General features: G+C 36.8%; 1 pseudogene; it reads right to left on the bottom strand.

Moving 5' to 3' along the window:
• Nucleotides 1-5493: 5493 nt before the first annotated feature.
• LOC149243417 (sucrose synthase 4-like) overlaps nt 5494-6000 on the bottom strand; it is a 122328-nt pseudogene continuing 121821 nt past the window's right edge.

The raw sequence follows: 6000 nt of genomic DNA, 5'->3' as shown, positions 1-6000 counted from the left end.
AGTTTAAACCTATGTGGTACGGTCCCTTCATTATTAAATGAGTTTTAGAACACCTAACTCTATAACCTTTCCACCACCCACTTCTTCTCATCCATATTCTCTGTTTGCAAATCCCAGTTTCTTTAGTCCACATCTTGTCATAAAACATTCTAAAGAGACTAGTGAATCCAGCAAACCAGAGTCTTCTAGTCTTATGACTGAAGAAGAAGAAGAAAGTTTTGATACCAGTTTTCATAAAACAGAAACATCCTTTGGTGATATGACTCTTCACAAGATAGAAGCAGAACCACAGATTGAAGAGCTTGAAACCTGCATCAATAACTTATCTTTGACAGATCAAGAACAGGACCAACCTGATAATGAAAATCAAGTCAATGCTACATCATCCAGGTCAAGATGGGAAACTACTTGGAATCCTGCTCCTGATAGAAGAGATCTTATGAAATCTGAGTACCATAAAGATTGGTCTGCAAATGCTACTTACTCATGGAATATTGATAATTGCATAGAGGCTGAAATTATGTCTGTTTTACATTCCATGCTTGTATGCTATAGGACTTACCTTGCAGATGACATAGGACCTATCAATGCTACAAGGAGAATAATCGGCAGATTTGAAGGAACATTGGATTCTTGGCTAAAAGCTGAGACAGTAAAAGATCCCCATCTCCTTGCAGGATGGGAACAAGCAGTTGTTGAAAATGGAGATGGATCTACTCACATAGATCCTGTCACTAGTTTGCCTGTAAATAATATGATAGGAAAGCTCCTTTATGCTATCACAGTCAATTTTATTGGTTTTCCTCAGATAACCAATGATATTACAACCATTACTTTGCTGGCCATGAAGTTGCATAATATGCAACATTTTGATGAATACTTTAATGAATTCCTTCACAGATTGCATACATTGACTCCTGATTTAATTCTTGAGCCAAAATGGAAGGAAATTTTTGTTGCATCTCTTCCCCAATGGGTCTCTTCAGCTATTGTTAATAAACTGCCAGGAAAGATTGGGGATTATAAATTTGGAATAATCAGACAAGCAGTAAAAGCAATCATTGTTGAATTATGTTCACAAATGAAGATTGCCAGGGCTGCCACAAATCCTAAAAAACCACATGGATACCAGCAGCTTTGCAAACAATGGCATCTTGGTAAAGCTGGCAATTCTGAGGGGCATAAGAGGAGAAAAAGACATTTCAAGAAGAATTCCCAGATCTCCCAAGATAAACCAAAAAGAAAACATTACAAAGAAAAACCTTACAAGCATACAAAAATGTTTTCTAAAGAAAGAGAAATAATTTGTTACAATTGTAACAAAAAAGGTCACACAGCGCCAAATTGTCCAAATAAAAAGAAAGACTCTTCTAAAAAGAAAGTCCAGTATAGAAATAAGAAAGGAAAGATAAACTCATTTGATCTTCCTAGTAGCTGTGATGAATTGGTATCTTCTGATTCAGGATCTGAAAATGAATTTAATTTTGTTGATTCAGAAGAGTCATCTGATGAAGATTTCTGTAATGATCCCCATTGTACAAAATGTAAATACTGTGATTATGATGATCCTGATATTTGTACATGCAATGCAGTCAGGATGATGAAGACTGATTATGATGAAATTAGTAAGAATATTTTTTCACAAATGATGGCTGCTACAGATCCACAAATGAAAGAAATGTACAGATCTTTACTGACAGAACATTTGAAGAAATCATCCTCTACTCCAAAGAACTCTCCAAATAAAGGGTATGTGCCTCCTGCTACTCTTTTCTCTGTTGAAGCCTTAACCAGACAATTTAAGAATGAAGATTTTGGAGAAGACTTGCCACAGACTTTACCTGCAGTACATCAGGCAATAAAGGAATTAAGAAAGACAATCAAAGAGAATAGAAGGTTGTGTGTTGAAAAGCACAATGAGTTAAGCCTAAAGATGTTAAATGCACAAGCTCCTTTTGCTTCTTCATCCCAAGATCCAATCTCAGGAAAGACAGAGAACTGGACCTATCATAAAGGACCAGTTCAACAGCAGAATAAAGAAGAAGAAGAAGAAGAAGAAGAAGAAGAGGTAGCAAGAACAGATTTTGGATGCAATAGCATGAATAGAGATGTCATGTATTGTGTTAAGATGAAGATAAAGATTGGACACCAGTATGAGTTTTGGAAAGTACTTATGGATACTGGTTCAAGATTAAATATTGTAAGTGATACAGTGGTTGGTATGCATCATAGAAGACCAACCACATGTCCAAGGGTAATCACTGCAAGCGGTGACATCCCTACAAAGCATGAAGCAGAAATAGATGTTCTGCTTACAGAAAAAATTGGAGTTCATCTAATTTGTCCTTTTGTTCTAGGATTGGATTGTGCAATGTACCTCGGGACTCCATTTTTTCAGAATTTTAGCATGCATGGAGCAAAATTTGATGCAAGAACTCAGAGGTATGGATATTTTATTAATTTTGATAATAAGGAAGTCTTTTTCCCATTCATAAATTCTAATTCTCCAATGAGGATTAAGAGAGTTGAAAGAATGGAAAATCTTTTGGCAAAAATGGAAGTGAAAAGGGAAGTATTGAAAACAGAAGAACATTTGGATAATGGAAAGTATGCTTCTGAAATAGCAAAACTCACTTCCCAGTTCAAAGAATGTTGTTCAGATGATCCAAATGCCTTTTGGCATATTAAGAAACAAGAAGTAGAACTTCCTCTCAAAAAAGACTTCAGCGGAAAATTAAGAAGGTCTAAAGCAGTAGCAATGAATGAAGAACAGATGAAACTCTGCAGAGAAGAAATTAAAGATCTTTTGAAGAAAGGGCTTATCAGAAAGAGTAAGAGCCCCATAGCATGTTTTGCATTTTATGTTAATAAACATGCTGAAGTAGCCAGAGGAAAACCAAGGTTGGTTGTAAATTATAAACCTCTGAACAATATTCTGGATTATGATGCATATCCTTTGCCAAAACCATCCTCCATACTCGCCCAAATATTAAGATCCAAGATATTCTCTAAATTTGATCTCAAATCTGGTTTTTGGCAAGTAGGGATCAAGGAAGAAGACAAATGGAAGACTGCATTCTCTGTACCTGGGGGACATTACGAGTGGAATATCATGCCATTTGGTTTGATCAATGCTCCTTCAGATTTTCAGAGAATAATGGATGAAACCTTTGAATGAATGGAAGAATTCCTGAAAAAATATATTGATGATCTATTAATTCATTCTGATAATATTGCTGACCATGTCAAGCATTTGAAAATCTTTCTCCGCAGGGTCAAAGAAATGGGTATAGTATTATCAAAATCCAAGATGAAATTATTCCGGCCAATGATAGACTTTTTGGGTTACAATATACAGTACGGATCCTATACTGTAATCCAAAGAAGTTTAAATTTTGTTGATCACTTCCCTGATGAAATTAAGGACAAAACTCAACTCCAAAGGTTTTTGGGAAGTTTGAATTACATTTCTAAATTTCTGAAGCATTGTGCACAAGAAAGAAAATTATTGAACAAAAGGCTTCAAAAGGATCCAATTCCATGGAATACTGATTGCACACAAGCAGTCAAGGCAATAAAAGAAAAAGTCAGAAACATTCAGCCACTCTCCCCTATCAGAGAAGAATGGGAGAAAATCATTATGACAGATGCAAGCTATGAAGGATGGGGAGCAGTTCTATGCCAAAAGAATCCTAGCGGCAAAAAGGAGATTGAAATTTGCCAATATGCATCAGGATTATGGGCTAAAAACTAGCTGAATTGGTCAAGTCTGAAGAAAGAACTTAGAGCAGTCTGTTTAGGGATAGAAAAATTCAGAGATTTTGTTATCTACACCAAATTCACCATCAAAACAGATTGTCAAGCTTTAAAATATGCAATTCATAGATGTGATTTTGAAGATGCTGCTATGGTAAGATGGATCATGCACCTCAGCCAATATAGTTTTGAAATTGAATTTGTCAAAGGAGACAAGAACAGCTTTGCAGATAGGTTAAGTAGAGAATTTTTATCTGAACATTCAATAATGAGTCTGCAATGTAATTTCATCAGAAGACATGAAAATACTGTGGAAATTGAAACCTCTTCTGGATGGATTTCATATAATCTAGACACACTCCTTCTAGATCATGATGAAGATTGGCGGCCAATAAAAGAAGTCAGGTACAGAACAGGGATTGATTTTCTTTGGACAGATCCTCATCAAGATGAAGCAAATGACGAAGCTCTTGAAGCTTTAGATTATTTAAGGCAAATTGGAAGCATTGCTTATGTGATTGAAAGAGATCATGAAGATGATAACAGAATCACCAGTTGTCATATAACATTCAGAAGATTTGACAATCATCTTCACAGAGGCAATTATGATTCAGAAAGGCAGCAAGAAGCTTTTTATACAGCAATGAATATGCAGAATTATTCCACTAATATGTTTTATTCTTTGCAGTTTTCATTTTTATTTGAAGACACTCCAGTAGAAGACATGGAAGAAGATGATCCTGTACCTGAATGGTTCATGGATTGGTGGGAGAAATATGGCTTATCCCCATTACTTATAAAACCATACTCCATGGGCATGATGAAAATACCAAACTTCAGTCCTAATAGCACGATGATGGTTTTAGTGCTGGATAAATCAATAAGAGATTTGGTAAATATCAGCAGTACAGATTTCCTGAATGGTGTCAGAAGATGTGGCCATGTGAGATGGTTCGTAATGAATCATTACAAGTGCAGAAGAATAAACCCAAGTACCGGTTACGAAGATTTTCATCAACAAGCTGATCCTGAACTCAATCCTTTCCTGAATCTAAATGAATTAGATCTTCCCGATCCTCATGATAATTCAACTTGGGAAACTGAAAAAGAAGTATGGGTACAATATTATTCCAACTACTTAATTGAAAGATGGAATTACCAGTACTATACTGACCCACAGATTGATTACTATACCTTTGATTGATGTCTTTTCAGCCGACTATGGTGCTGGACGAGCTTTCGTGGATTCCCTCGCTCTGGAATCTCCACCTTGTACATCTTTTGAGATTTGCAAATCTCATCTTTTATGTCATTCTAGTCTTTCGAGGGTTCACTCATGAATTTCCTCTGTGTAAATAGTTTGTTGGTACTAAGATTCGGTCCCCACATGCCTTGGGCTCTCTGATAAAGAGTAGGGACGAGATAACATAGGACGATATTGTCCTATGCCCGAATCTTGCTTTCGGCGATCTACTCAGATCTGTCTGAGTACCTGTGTTTTTGAGTCATCAGTCTGTACATAGCGCACTCATGAATGTTTGTTCCCTTCCAGCTTATAAATAAGAGCTAGCTGCGAAGTAAGATTCATTCGGGTCGAGAGAGTTTAGAGTCATAGACTTTTCCTGCTCTGCATCTGCGGACATTTATGTCTGATCTGCTTGCATCACGAAGAGTTTTGTAAGTCTTAGAGTCTGGTTTGGAAGCCTGCGCATTAGTGTGCTCGGCACTGGTGAGAACCTAAAGTGGCTGAACCATTAGGAAAGTCTGAGAGTTTTTCTGTAATCTCTGAGGCAGAGCCTGTCTATTGCCAGGAGCTTCCGGTAATACTTGTTCCTTGAGAACGGTATAGAGTCCGGTGAATGCGTAGACAGTCAATCTCTGTAAGGAGATTTTCTTATGTAATATCTGCATCCATATAATAAAATTCCTGTTCAAAATTCCGCAATCTTGCTGTGTTCATTTGCTTGTTAAAGGTCCTGTAAGTAGTAACTAGGCAATGGATTCTTTGTACATTTTGTATATTTGTACATATCTCATCGAGAGTTTTTGATATCGACACTTTTTGGTCTGCTGTGGTAGGTGTTGATGGATGACTTGGTCTATTTTGGATTCGTCGATGGTGCAAGTCGGCACACTCAGAACCTCGCTTCTGCAGCTTGGGTACTCTACTATACAACTGGTCAATTGATGGTGTCAAGGGGAGTATGCATTAGTCCCGCTTCAAATAATATGGCTGATTATAGT

The sequence above is a fragment of the Pinus tabuliformis genome, chromosome 8 (genome assembly GCF_031772625.1).
Source record: "Pinus tabuliformis cultivar Carrire ecotype Pingquan chromosome 8, CPIR1, whole genome shotgun sequence".
NCBI classification, from domain to species: Eukaryota; Viridiplantae; Streptophyta; class Pinopsida; order Pinales; family Pinaceae; genus Pinus; species Pinus tabuliformis.
Note: the sequence above shows the minus strand (reverse complement) of the source record. Positions and strands in the feature narration are given on the sequence as shown.